The 14509-nt window shown below is 50.2% G+C and overlaps 1 long non-coding RNA gene across 1 annotated transcript; it reads left to right on the plus strand.

Annotated features, from left to right (window-relative positions):
- The first annotated feature begins 11035 nt into the window (after nt 1-11035).
- On the plus strand, nt 11036-12785 carry LOC308592415. Its single transcript, XR_014010497.1, has 2 exons — nt 11036-11119; nt 12540-12785. It is a non-coding gene; the product is annotated as an uncharacterized lncRNA (long non-coding RNA).
- The last annotated feature ends 1724 nt before the right edge of the window (nt 12786-14509 follow it).

Below are 14509 nucleotides of genomic sequence, written 5' to 3' on the forward strand. Positions count from 1 at the left end.
CCACACCCTCGCTGCCATCGCCTCCTCCTCCACTGCTACTTAAGGCAACTGGAGGCAGCTTGGGGCACCAAAGAGAGTGGGGCAGAAGGAGGAGGAGGCATCAGGGGGGCAGAGGAGAAGTGTCAGAAAGAAGCCAGCAGTAAATCACACCGTGTGAAGGAAGATAACTCTTTATTAGAGAAAACAGGATCTGCACAGGAGTGCAAGGCCTAATGAGCACAGCATCTCATCTCCAGTAGGTCTTGCCCCTATGAGGCAGTTTTGGAAATTTCCACCTTCCCACAGTTGCCTAAGTCCCCTCCTCTTTGATGTTAGCCGCTCTGAGCCCGGCTTCGGCTGGGGAGGGCAGGATATAAATAAAAATAATAATTATTATTATTATTATTATTATTATTATTATTATTCAGAATTTTCCCAAGCAGTCTGAGACTGTGCCTGCCTGCCTGCCTTTCCCCCTCCCGGTTCATGCCTTTATGGATACTGGGAGATCAGGCGGAAGGAGAGCTTGTCGCAGCATAGTAGATCGCCACGAACCTGGTGAGTACAGGTATCTTTTTTTCTAGAAAAAAAGCACTGGAGCACACAATAGTCATCATGTTCCTCCCACCGGTCCGGTCCACAAATGAGGTGGAGTGAAGCAGCCACCTTGAGCAGGAGAATCCCATGATGTGGTGTACCCATGGATATCCCGCACCGCCCCCCCCCCCCCCCCGCTGCCATTGCTAGGATTGCATGGCTGTGGCTTCTGGAGAGATCTTGCAAGAATCCTGCAAGACCTCACACAATCTTGCTGGAAGCCGCAGCAGCAACAGCAGCAACAGCAGAACCCCAGTAAGTGAGGCTCTGGTGGAAGGCAGTGGCTGTGTCACATTCCCACATTCCCATTTTGCCTCCGGCATTGAAACAAGGCAGGCCACCCCCGGCCACAGAGCTCGTTCCCCAGCAAGGCTCTTCATATGTCCTTGTGCAGTTGCCTGTAATCAAACAGGCCCTTTCCAAAGAAAAAAAGCCTCCCAGGAAGGAAGGGAAAGCGCTATCATCTATTCCCACTAGAAGTGACTGACACTGCCCTTTTAATCAGTGCTCATTGCATCATGAAAAAACATCACCGTTCATCTGCCTTTAATAGGCTTATTCATTTGCCCACTTAGACCCATGTCCCCTGCTCATTAAAACTCCATTCATAGCAGGGTGCTATTTCATGAAGTTCATTTCCCTAAGAGCTTCCCCCACCACCACCACCACCAATCTGGCTCGATAAGGCTGTGTGGTGTGCCCAGCCAGATTGACATTCACTCATTCATCCTCTCCCTCTCTCTCTCCCTCTCTCTCTCCCTCTCATTGCACAGACCTGCTTTTGCCATTTCCCTTCCTGGCCATCACTCGCCCCACCTCTGTGCGCTTGCCAGGGTTGGACGCCTGCTTCTGCAGCATGTGGCTCAGCAGGGGCACACAAGCGCGCGCGCACACACACACACACACACACATCCCCCACTGGACTCCTTCCACAAGCAGGCTGGAGGGTGATCACAACAATCTGGGCTTGCAGCAAAACTAGCCCACTGGCCCAACTAGTGGGGGAGGGGGCATCAGCCAGCCATGAGGGGACAGAGGGAGGGAAGTCAGCTCTCTGGAATCACAGAGTTTGTTTGAAACTAATGTGGGGCTAGCATGTAGCAGCACTTGCCATCTCGGCCCCCTTCCGCCAGGTGCACTATTTTAGATTTCAGGGAAGGGATGATCAGACTAAGGTGCTCAGGGAAAACCTTGCATGCAGCCAAGATAAAAATACCCCAGACCAAAAGTTGTCTATATTAAGGGGGGATTCACAATAAAATGCTTCTGAAATTTCATGAAGACTTAAAAAAAAAAGTTTGTGGAGATGCAAAGCACTGAGAGATGAGAAACAGAGAGAAACCAAAATGGAGACATTCCCTCGCCTCTGTTGCTCATGCTGGGACTATTAATAATACATTATATACTATGGTGCTGGAGGAGACTCTTGAGAGTCCCATGGACTGCAAGAAGATCAAACGTATCCATTCTGAAGGAAATCAGCCCTGAGTGCTCACTGGAAGGACAGATCCTGAAGCTGAGGCTCCAATACTTTGGCCACCTCATGAGAAGAGAAGACTCCCTGGAAAAGACCCTGATCCTGGGAAAGATGGAGGGCACAAGGAGGAGGGGACAACAGAGGACGAGATGGTTGGATAGTGTTCTCGAAGCTACTAACATGAGTTTGACCAAACTGCGGGAGGCAGTGGAAGACAGGAGTGCCTGGCATGCTCTGATGCTCTGGCCAATGGGGTCACGAAGAGTCGGACACGACTAAACGACTAAACAACAACAACATACTAGATGTTGAAGAAGCACCAGAGCATGTGGCTCCTTCTCAAGGGACCCAGAGCCAGGGTTGTGCCCTGTGCAAGCACTTCGGCTTGCAGGGGTGGAGGGTGCAGGGGCAAATGTTTGACTGCTCTGCCATATCTAAAGCAACAGCAGCAACAACAACCATCAGCCGATTCTCCCTGCCTATTCAGAACTACCCTATGAGGGAGAGTCTGATTCTCAGCAAGCCTGCTCTCCAACATGCTAGCTTTGCAAGTGTGAATATCCAGTCCCCCGTCCCCCCCACACACACACCTGAATCTGAAGCGATCCTGTCCAGAAATAGATACCTAAGCAAGAAGCGGACAAGAGGCAGCGGGTGGAGATTAGCAAATGCAGGTGGGACAGTGGCTGGTTGGCCCAGGGGGGAATCTGGTTTGAGGTGGGGGGGGGTTCCCCTACCAGGGAAGCAGACCACAGAGAGCGGCTGCCTCTGCCTTGCCACCCCAAGCCTTCGGAGGCCAGAGCCCCCTCCTTCTGCCTGAACGGTAAAGAGAGAAAATTAGTCATCCCCCTATTGACATCCAGCTAACCTGTTCTATTCTCCCCTAATTATCCCACTGGTCCCTCAGCCAGCCATTGATTGGAGTTCAATGACAATAACCGTCCACCACTCAGAAGCCGCCCAGGGTGCTAATTAAAGGTTGCTCTTGATCTTGTGCGTTCCTCTCATCAATGAGGACCAGGCTCTTGGGAGTTTGCCTCTCCTTAGCTCGGGGGGGGGGGTGACCTGAGAAGAGGCAGTGGGGGGAGGCAGGGAGTGGCTTGGCCTACCATCCAACTTTTTCAAGCCCCAAACCTGGACAAAAGTGTCTTCCAGGGTGAGTCAGGTGACCCATGCCTCACTCATGCACTGAAAATGTGTGGGGGTTTTGCAGCATGAGAGGACATAAGAATTCAGAACGCAAAATGGCCATTACAATCTCATGCGGAAAAACAGGAGGTCTGGGGGTTTTCAGGGCATTTGGCAGTATGGCTTTGGCTAAATGGCATAGGGCCTGTGTAGAGATGGGAAGGCCTCGGGGGGGGGACAGAAAAATTGGGGGGTCCTGTTTTTTCCCCTGTCCCCCCCATTTTTTCCATTTTCTTCCAAAGCCATTTCCCCCTCAGAAAAATTGGAGAAAAAACAGTTTGATATAGTTTGAATATTCCACACACTTTTTCTTTCAATTTTTCTGGGGAAAAACAGCTTTGGGGGAAAAGGGGGGGGACTGGGTTGTTGTTTTTCAAATTTTCCAGGGGTTTTCCAGGCCTTCCCATCTCTAGGCCTGTGAAAGGCTTGCTGGGAGGCATTGCTGCCTTTGAGGTAAACAAAGGTTAGCTACACACACACACCCTAAAAAGTTCCTACTCTAGACTTGCATTTGCTTTGCATGTGCCTGCCACAGCTCTGGAGCTCCATACATGGGTATGTAGCCACTGAAGTTTGCTGCACAACTAGAATCCTGCTTATGGAAGCCACCTTTGCCTTTTTAATTTCCTGCCCTCCCCAATCCCCAGCTGGGCTTCAAGTTCCTGCAAACATATCTGAGGTAAGGAAATGTGTTAAATAGCAAATGATGCAAAGCACAAACCCAACTTATTTCCAGCAGTCACCTCCCCTGCTCACTTATTGGGTGTCATGAACTGGCAGGGCCACAGGGAGGAGGGAGGGGGTCCTGGTCAGGGGTGTAGCCAGGACTGGGACACACTGGGGCAAACTGGGGAAGGGGAAGGAGTGGGTGCTGTAGGAAATACTCACAGGGTGATGGAAGCTGGTGAGGGGATGGGGGTCCATGGGCGTAGTCAGGATTTATTTTATTGAGGCAGGTTTTATGTTGTGGGAGCAGAACCAAGTTATTTGTGATCAGTTAGTTAAGTATTTTTCTTTATTTACTTGATTTGGGGGGGCAGCTGCCCCCGTTAGCTATGCCCATGTGGGGGTCAATGCACAGGAACCAGAGCAGCAGGACCCATCACCAGAGCCAGAGGGGGCCCTGTCTCCGTTAACACGGTGGGCTCTGAGGCATAGGGTGCAGTGGGAGGGGCGCTCTAGGAGGCTGAGGCAGGCAAGGGCCCACAGCCCAGCTCCCTAGCTGGCCAGGTGGGGCTCACTAGCTCTGGGAGGAGGGATACGATTCCTCAGCTGGAGTAGGAACAGGTGAGGGTCCCATGCCTTGTCAATCCCAGATGCTGCAATCAGCATGCAAGGTATAAAAGGGCAGCAGAGTGGAGGTGCTGGATCTGTTCAACTGCCCATGATGGTTGGACTATGGCTTGGATGTTGCAGGGAGCTCTTTGGGACTGCTGGTGTGGGATTGACTTCCAAGTGCCTCAACCCCTGAATTGACTTCAGAGGTGGGAACCTGGCCTCTCTGGCCCTGTTGGCCTGCTGGACTGTGTGGGACTTGCTGCCGGATACCTTGTGGTTCAGGACACGGGGTATGATGGCTTCCAGCATAGGGTGTTTTCTGTTGGTGTAATTTGGAAAAACGAGTGAAACTGCACTAAGTGCTTGGGCCATAGCTTGAACTGCCCACCCCCAATGTCTGGATTCTGCATAGCGTTAGCACCCCAGCTGCACTGGGTGGCTTAGAAACAATCCAAGGCTAAATGCCTGGAACATGACTCATCCACCCTCCCTTCCTCTAAGGAATGTGTGTACATGCTATAAAGCCAAGGCTGCATTCAGCAGCATTGACAGGAGTGTGAGATATTCATTGAGTTGTTTCCTAGTTCTGCTGGATCTCTCAGCGGCCTTTGATACAATCGACCATAACATCCTTCTGGACCGTCTAGAGGGGTAGGGAGCTGGGGGCACTGTTATACAGTGGTTTCGCTCCTTTCTCCTGGGCCGTGTTCAGAAAGTGGTGGTGGGGGATGAGTGTTCAGACCCTTGGGCCCTCACTTGTGGGGTGCCTCAGGGTTCCGTCCTCTCCCCCATGCTTTTTAACATCTATATGAAGCCGCTGGGAGAGATCATCAGGGGGTTTGGACTGGGTGTCCATCAATATGCAGATGATACCCAGCTCTACCTTTCTTTCAAATCAGAACCAGTGAAGGCGGTGAAGGTCCTGTGTGAGTGCCTGGAGGCGGTTGGAGGATGGATGGCGGCTAATGGATTGAAGTTGAATCCTGACAAGACAGAAGTACTGTTTTTGGGGGACAGGGGGCGGGCTGGTGTGGAGAACTCCCTGGTCCTGAATGGGGTAACTGTGCCCCTGAAGGACCAGGTGCGTAGCCTGGGAGTCATTTTGGACTCACAGCTGTCCATGGAGGCGCAGGTCAATTCTGTATCCAAGGCAGCTGTCTACCAACTCCACCTGGTACGCAGGCTGAGACCCTACCTGCCCGCTGACTGTCTGGCCAGAGTGGTGCATGCTCTAGTTATCTCCCGCTTGGACTACTGCAATGCGCTCTACGTGGGGCTACCTTTGAAGGTGACTCGGAAACTACAACTAATCCAGAATGCGGCAGCTAGACTGGTGACTGGGGGCGGCCGCCGAGACCACATAACACCGGTCTTGAAAGACCTACATTGGCTCCCAGTACGTTTCCGAGCACAATTCAAAGTGTTGGTGTTGACCTTTAAAGCCCTAAACGGCTTCGGCCCAGTATACCTGAAGGAGCGTCTCCACCCCCATCGTTCTGCCCGGACACTGAGGTCCAGCGCCGAGGGCCTTCTGGCGGTTCCCTCATTGCGAGAAGCGAAGCTACAGGGAACCAGGCAGAGGGCCTTTTCGGTGGTGGCGCCCGCCCTGTGGAATGCCCTCCCATCGGATGTCAAGGTGATGGACAACTACCTGACATTCAGAAAACATCTTAAGGCGGCCCTATTCAGGGAAGCTTTTAATGTATGATATTTTAGTGTTTTTTGGTTTCTGTGGAAGCCGCCCAGAGTGGCTGGGGAAACCCAGCCAGATGGGCGGGGTACAAATAATAAATTATTATTATTATTATTATTATTGAGAAAAGGTTTTTGCTCCGTGCAAGAGATCTGTGGAGAAGCCCTCCAGGCCTCTCCACCTTGCCCTCAGACCCCTCCTAGCCACGCCCCTTCTCCCTAGGTCACACCCCTCACCAGCCCTGCCTTGCACCCTCCCTGAGTGTTCTTGCTTGGCTGGGATGTGCCCTTGAACTCTGATCATGCCCTTTGCTTTTATAGCATTTCACCTCCTGTTTATATTGTTTTCTGAATTCCCTGTGCCCTCTTTAATTCCATTTTCCATTTCATCCTTTTCTGGTCTGCTTTCATTCACCATTACATCAATCTCTGCTCTAATAACTTTTATTCACTCATCAAACAATTGCTAAAGCATGCCAACAGTGAATGGAATGTCCAGCAATGTATATTTGCCATACTAAACATTCTTCATCTTATTCACAAGTCCATCTCCACCTTAAGATCTTCAGTCTCCCATCTCCACCTTAGGATTTTTACAGTGTTCTCTCTTTATCAAAACACATTCCTTTCCCACAGAGGAAATATGAAGTAGCAACATTTCAATTTCAAGGCAACGCTTTCGTCGGGAAAACAGAGAATTAAAAAAATTAAAATTCTTAGCACTCAGAACTCCCTTGATGGTTTAAAACTTTCTTGGTTCAAACAATTAGAACATGCTTTTTGTTCTGCCTTCAACCCTTTAATGTTTATTCTTCTTAAAGTTCCTTGCTTTTATCAATGGAAGATGGAGAGTGGAGTGTGAGTGTATGGAGAAAGTAGCCTACTGCACAAAGGGAACATTTACATGTTGTTGCTCTGGTCCTGCCCACTGACAGAATAGAATGGGACCCTCAGGCAGCTCTAACAGCTGCAGAAATCATGATTCTCACTTTAAAGAGGGAACATGACTACTCCTTTCTCCTCCCTTACTGGCCCTCCCCCAGTGCCTTTAACAGCCCAACCCAGAGGAATTAAAGAAGAGGTTTTCCCTGCCACTCTTCTCCAAGGAAGACCACCAGTGAAATAATGCCTGTCACGCTGCTATTGAAGGCACAATAAGGTGGCAACCAAACTGAGAATTGTCCAGATAAAACCAGAAACAGCTGCAAGGCCCAAACTCGCCTCTTGGCCAAATCCAGTGATGCACTGCCTTGCCATCCAGAGTCCGGGAGAGATTTCAGGCTGAAAGGAATGAGTTTCTCTCTGATGCACTGAGTTGGTCCAAAGTGTTAGGATGGGGAGTGCCTGGAGCTGCCTTCACCAACCTGGTGCCTTTCTGATACATTGGAACTACAACTCCCATGAGCCACAGCTGGCTGGGACTCCTGGAAGTTGTAGTCCAAAATTTATGGAGGGCACCAGGTTGGCAAAGGCTAGCCTTGAGGGAGGCAGGGAGATTCCATGGGACTCAGCGAGGGGCAGGGGGGAATCCATCTCACCCAGGAGAGAGGGCAATTCCCTGGGAATTGGGCCAGTGAACAGCATTCCTGTTGAATTTGGGGGTGCTCAGCGTACACTTCTTGCCTGAACAACAGGATTATTCTGATCACGTCTGCGCAGGCCGGGAGATTTATTGACTAGTCTCTTCTCCATCACAATCCCAGGAAGAATTTCCTCCAAGCTTTGCAGAGCAAAAGTGGCAGGGAAGGAGAGAAAGGAGGGTGGAAAAAGAGAAAGAGAGAAGGGGAGAGAGAGAGGCGACTTCAATTGTCTGTTAATTAAGTGTTTCGAATTGGCCGTGGATCTGCGTGGCGTAATAGGGCATTAGAGGGCAGGAATGGATTTTGTGCAGGCTTTTTCAGCAGCTACAGGATGGATCAGGAGGAGAGTGCACAGCGCAGAGTTCCAGCAGCACCGTCCATGCCTAGCCCTGCTTGGCAACTAGAATTGCCATTTGGCAACTTGGAAGGCGGGTTGGAGGAATGTGATGTGACAAAAGCAAAATCATCCCTCTGCTGACGAGACCCATTGCCACTGCACCAGCAACTTTTGCTGCCACCTCTCCTTGAGTTTTCTACCCCACTTGTAACTAAGAACTTGTACCTACCTGGGTTTGCTTGTTTCCTCCTCCCTCCTAATTTATTTTCCTTTAGTAACATGCCTTTTCAGTAAGTCTGGGGGATGATACTGCATATTTTTTTTTTTTTGTGAGAGATTTATAAGCTGCTCTAGCAGCCTTTTATTTTGGTGTAAGAGCAGGGCTTGGTTTTTTTTAATATGCAAATCTTTAGACAAATAACAACAAGCACATGTTATTATAAGGTCACAGACCCAGTAAAACAAATTAAAACTCCAAAACCATGCCATTAGTAACATACGCTGAGTTAAAATATATGGTACTTATATAAATAAAGCACAGAAGCTAACCAAGATATAATTATATTAACAAAATCCTTTTACCAGTCCTTGCAGCAGAAAAAAAAGAAATCTAGCAACTGATTATGTTATTATTCTGTTCATGCCAGCCAGTAAATAGGCCAAATACCATTCAGAGGTCCTTCCCTGGGAATTTAAGTAGGCGGAGAGTAAATGATCTACTCTGTAATAGCTGCATACATAGAGCGCATGCAGTCATGTCTCCATTGCTCCATATAAATGCCAGTCGCTGGCAGTTGTGGCTGGTGCCCATTGGGACTGGTGGGGCAGGAAGGAACCCAACAGGAAGCAAGGAACCCAACAGTAGGTGGCACCAGAGCAAACAGCAGGCAGATCCAGCTCATTCTAGCTTTGCTCCCCATCTGCACTATACATTTAAAGCAGTATCATGCCACTTTAAACAGTCATGGCTTCCACAAAGAATTCTGAAAACTGTAGGGTGACAAAAGTTGTTGTGAGACGTTTATTCCCCTCACAGAGTTACAGTTGGCAGAGTGGTTTAACAGCCAGTTCCTTTTCCCAGAAAACTCTGGAAATTGTAATTCCATGAGGGGAATAGGTAAAGGTAAAGGGACCCCTGACCATTAGCTCCAGTCATGGCCGACTCTGGGGTTGCGGCGCTCATCTCGCTTCATTGGCCGAGGGAGCCGGCATACAGCTTCCGGGTCATGTGGCCAGCATGACTAAGCTGCTTCTGGCAAAACAGAGCAGCGCATGGAAACGCCGTTTACCTTCCCACCGGAGTGGTACCTATTTATCTACTTGCACTTTGATGTGCTTTCGAACTGCTAGGTTGGCAGGAGCAGGGACCGAGCAACGGGAGCTCACACCGTTGCAGGGATTCGAACCGCCAACCTTCTGATCGGCAAGCCCTAGGCTCTGTGGTTTAACCCACAGTGCCACCCGCGTCTCTTATGAGGGGAATAGGGGTATCCTAACAACTCTCAGAAGCACTTATGCTCTGGAACACTAGAGTTAAGCTCTGGGAGAGCTGAAGTCTCCCCCACCCCACCCCACAACTTGGAGGGGGGCATGAGCTTCTAGGCAGACTTGCTTCTCCATCACTTCTCACTGTAATGATCTAAGCCAGCCTTCCCAGCCTAGTCCCCTCCAGGTGTTTGGGGCTGCACCTCCCATGTGCTGGCTTGGACTGGTGCAAGTTAATAGTAAGAAACATCTGGAGAGCACCCAGGTCAGAAAAGGCTGGGCTAGGCTCTTTGATCATTCTTTCAGCTCAAGTCGCCAGGAATCGAGCAATTCCTTATGTCACCCATCTCCAGCCTGGTACTGTTTGGGGTAGCGACCACTCCCACCAGCCCCAGCCAGCGCATGGCTTATGTCCTCTTTGCAATCACATCTAAAGCGCTGTCACATGGAAGATGGATCAAGCTTGTTCTGTGCTGCTCCAGAGGGTGTGACCCATACCAATGGATGCAAATAAGAAAGGAGATTCTGATGAAACATTAAGAGGAACTTTCTGGTGGTAAAAGACCCCTGTCAAAGGCGACTATGGCAGGAGTCAGCAAACTTTTTCAGCAGGGGGCTGGTCCACTGTCCCTCAGACCTTGTGGGGGGCCGGACTATATTTTGGGTGGGAGGAAAATAATGAACGAATTCCTATGCCCCACAAATAACTCAGAGATGCATTTTAAATAAAAGGACACATTCTATTCAGTAAAAACACGCTGATTCCTGGACCGTCCGCCGGCTGGATTTAGAAGGCGATTGGGACTCATCTGGCCCCTGGGCCTTAGTTTGCCTACCCATGGACTATGGGGTTGCGGCACTCATCTCGCTTTCAGGCCGATGGAGCTGGCATTTGCCCATAGACAGCTTTCCGGGTCATGTGGCCAGCATGACTAAACTGCTTCTGGTGCAACGGGACACCGTGACAGAAACCAGAGCGCATGAAAACACTGGTTACCTTCCCGCCACAGCAGTACCTATCTATCTACTTGAACTGGTGTGCTTTCAAACTGCTAGGTTGGCAGGAGCTGGGACAGAGCAACGGGAACTCTCCCCCTTGCGTGGATTCGAACTGCTGACCTTCCGATCGGAAAGCCCAAGAGGCTCAGTGGTTTAGACCACAGCGCTACCCGCGTCCCTTTTCTGATAGTAAGTGCTGTTCAACAGTTGAATGGACTCCCTCAGAAGGTGGTGGACTCTCATTCCTTGAAGGTTTTTAAACAGAGGCTGGATGGCCATCTGTCAGGGATTCTTTAGCTGTGATTCTTTAGCATTGCAGGGGGTTGGACTAGATGGCCCTTGCGATCCATTCCATAGAACTCTACGGTTCTATTATTCTATGGCTGCCAGGCTGCAAATGTTTTGCTCTTCTAAAAGAAGACTCTCTGCGTTACATTCTGAGCTTTGGAGCAGGGAGAGTGGGGAGGGGTGTTTGGGGGTGGTATCTTGGCTGATACACCTTAAAAGGTTTGTTTTCATGTTGTACTCTCACTACTTACACAATCAGCCTGCTCTCTCTGCCATGACATGATGCTGCTGCCGGAGGCTTCGCTGGAGCTTTGCTGCCCCCTGCTGCTCTGCACTGGGAATGTGAAGTAGTTTTCAAGAGCGGGGCTTCATTTCAGCCTAGCCAGAATGCTCCAGCAAGTTTCTAGCCTTCCAGATGCCAGTGTGGTGTAGTGGTTAAGAGCGGTGGACTCGTAATCTGGGGAACTGGGTTTGCGTCCCCGCTCCTCCACATGCAGCTGCTGGGTGACCTTGGGCCAGTCACACTTCTTTGAAGTCTCTCAGCCTCACTCACGTCACAGAGTGTTTGTTGTGGGGGAGGAAGGGAAAGGAGAATGTTAGCCGCTTTGAGACTCCTTTGGGTAGTGACAAAGCGGGATATCAAATCCAAACTCATCGTCTTCTTTTCTCACGCCACGCGCATGGCCATCTCCACTTGGTTGCTGATTATTTCTCCAGGATTTGGGAGTCTGGGTGGCAGAGCGTCCAAATGGTCCCCTGTCCCCTGTCCCATTATGAATCCACTTGCAGAGTGTTTCTGCACATGCAGCCCAGGAATGGGATCTGGGCCTGCATTTGCTCCTAATGACACACACTAAATCCCGAGGATCCATGAAAGCTTAGGCTACAAGATAGCCTTCCCCGGGCTGCTGATGCCCTCCAGAACATAGAACAATAGAACAATAGAATTGTAGAGTTGGAAGGGATCACCAAGGGTTATCTAGTCTAGCCCCCTGCAATGCAGAGACTGATGGGAGCTGTCATCCAAAACATCCAGAGAGCACCACCAGCCTGGGGAACAGTGCTGCTCTATGGAAATCTATTAGCCTTTAAGGTGCAACTGGACTCTTAAGGGGAAGGGCTACAGGTCAGCAGTAGGGCATCTGCTTTGCATGCAAATCCCAAGCTCAGTTCCTGGCACCTCCAGGCAGAGTGGGAAAAGCCTGAGGAGCTACTGCCAGTCAGTGCAGACAGTAGTGAGCTAGATGGACCAGTGCAGCCAGACTCAGCATCAGGCAGCTTCCTACGTTCTTCCGGTTTTTGTTGTTTTCACCTGCCTCAAGGGAAGGTGTCTTCTGTTTCCCTGTCTGAGCAAAGGAGAAAAGACTCGTGGGAATGTCTCCTGCTCAAGCTCTGTGGGATGGAGCAGGAGCTGCACCAGAGACAGGCCCTTCCAGTTAGCCCCCCTACCCAGGAGCAATGGCTCCCTTCTGACACCCCATGCTCCGCTGGCAGCATTCGTCAGCAGCATATTTCCTTCCATGGCAGCTGCCACCTGCATTAACATAATTAATTATATTAGGGGCTGGTGGATTAGCCAATTATGAATGTGCCGATGTTCTAATTTTCCTTTAATTAATTTGTTTTGTTTACAATGCAGCAACATCTGTAGTGTCCCCACTGGACTGTACCAGGAATGAGGCAGGACGTTTCTCCTGGGAACTGGGAACTCTTCCGCATGACAGAACTGTCTTTGAAAATCCATCATTTATTTCTAGGTTGATGTTTAAATACACATTTGAAGGGGCCAAGCAACTCTTGGCTGCATCGGCCAGCAGCCATCCTCTCTTCTGCTCATCAACATCTATGAAATTTTCCTGCTTAATAAAACTTACCAAGCATCCTATAGCAAGAGTTGCTTTGAACTGCCATCCGCAAAATCCATTAACACAGCTGAGAGATTTAAGTGCTGTGTGGGTCATTTTCTCCCTATTATCATTTTCTCAGTATTTGCCCAGCCATGCCTACACTAAGTTTGAAGATATATATTAACATTTGTAGAGGGCTGGAGGCAGCTTAAAAGAAGAATCGAATTTCACTTTCATTGCTGGTCAAAAAGGTTTTTCAGGTTTTGTTAGTGCATCAGAAACCTGCTGCACCTGTTTGGCCAAATAAGACCAGAGGATAAAATAAATGTTTGTGTATACTCCTGGGACAGAACTGATGCCTAAGAGAACATTTAGTTCTCTGGAAAACTATTATCTGACTCTAGCTTGGACACAGAGCTTTTAAGTGCAATCCATGTTATGGGACGTGGGTGGCGCTGTGGTCTAAACCACTGAGCCTAGGGCCCTAGAAGGTAGGCGGTTTGAATCCCCACGACGGGGTGAGCTCCTGTTGCTCGGTCCCAGCTCCTGCTGCCCACTTAGCAGTTCAAAAGCATGTCAAAGTGCAAGTAGGTACCACTCCGGCAGGAAGGTAAACAGCATTTCCATGCGCTGTTCTGGTTCTCCAGAAGCGGCTTAGTCATGCTAGCCACATGACCCAGAAGCTGTAAACCAGCTCCCTCAGCCAGTAAAGCGAGATGAGCGCCGCAACCCCAGAATCGTCAGCGACTGGACCTAATGGTCAGGGGTCCCTTTATCTTTACCTATGTCTGGAAGGAGTGGAGGAAAGCCAAGTATGTATAAGTCCTAAATCTCAACGGGAAGTGCTCTGGCCATAGCAAGAGACTGATGTCTAGATCCCCCACTTTCAGATCACCTTCTTCCTATCCAGTTGAGAAAACAAGGTCCCAAGTGTGGCCTGCTACATACATTGGGGTGATGACATGCTGGGTTGTCATGGCAGTTGTGAAGTCCTGAGCCACCCCAGAGCCAGGCGCCTCAACATGGATGTTGAGGTCCCCCGAAAAGCAGCAGTCTGAGTCCTCAACACCACCTCCCAAACCAGCTCTGTCAGCTCAGGCAGGCAGACTGCTAGGTGGTAAACCAGCAGAAACCCTAATCTGTGCCAGTTGTCCAGTGCCAAGAACAAACCATCTAGTTCCCTCCTCAAGTGGACAGCGAGCCTGGAGAGAGAGATGGAATCTCTGTAGGCTATAGCAACCCACCTTCCCCGACCAACTCATTCTTGCTCACCCACCCAGAGCTCAGTGATACAGACCAGATCAGCCTCCTCATCCACAATCAGATCATAGATGAGGGAGGTCTTCAGAGCCAACCTAGCATTCAGCAACAGCAGCCACAGACTCAAGGGCCAGTGGTGGAGCTACCTGTTGCGGCACTGGGAGCAGTGTACATCCGAGGGCATGGCTGGTGCACGTCCCAGGGGGCGTGGCGTGCACCGCAATTCCCCGGGTGTGGGGCTGGAGCTGGCACATGGCAGAGTCACTAACTGCCTCTGCTGTGTGCCCCTTACCTGGCCTGCCCCACTGCCCACACCATAGCTCCCCTTACGCTCAGTTGCTTCGAGCACAGTGCTGATAATGCCAAGACTACAGGCTTGACCCCCGTAAGAGACAGCTGCATGGTCCCCTCTGTTGCACTACATGAATCACAGGGTCTCTTCCAACTCTATGGTTCTGTACCGAACCATTGTGATTGCGGTCCCCTCTGCTCTCCCCAGCTT

Source organism: Podarcis bocagei (genome assembly GCF_964188305.1).
Source record: "Podarcis bocagei genome assembly, chromosome: 7".
Lineage (NCBI taxonomy): Eukaryota > Metazoa > Chordata > Lepidosauria > Squamata > Lacertidae > Podarcis > Podarcis bocagei.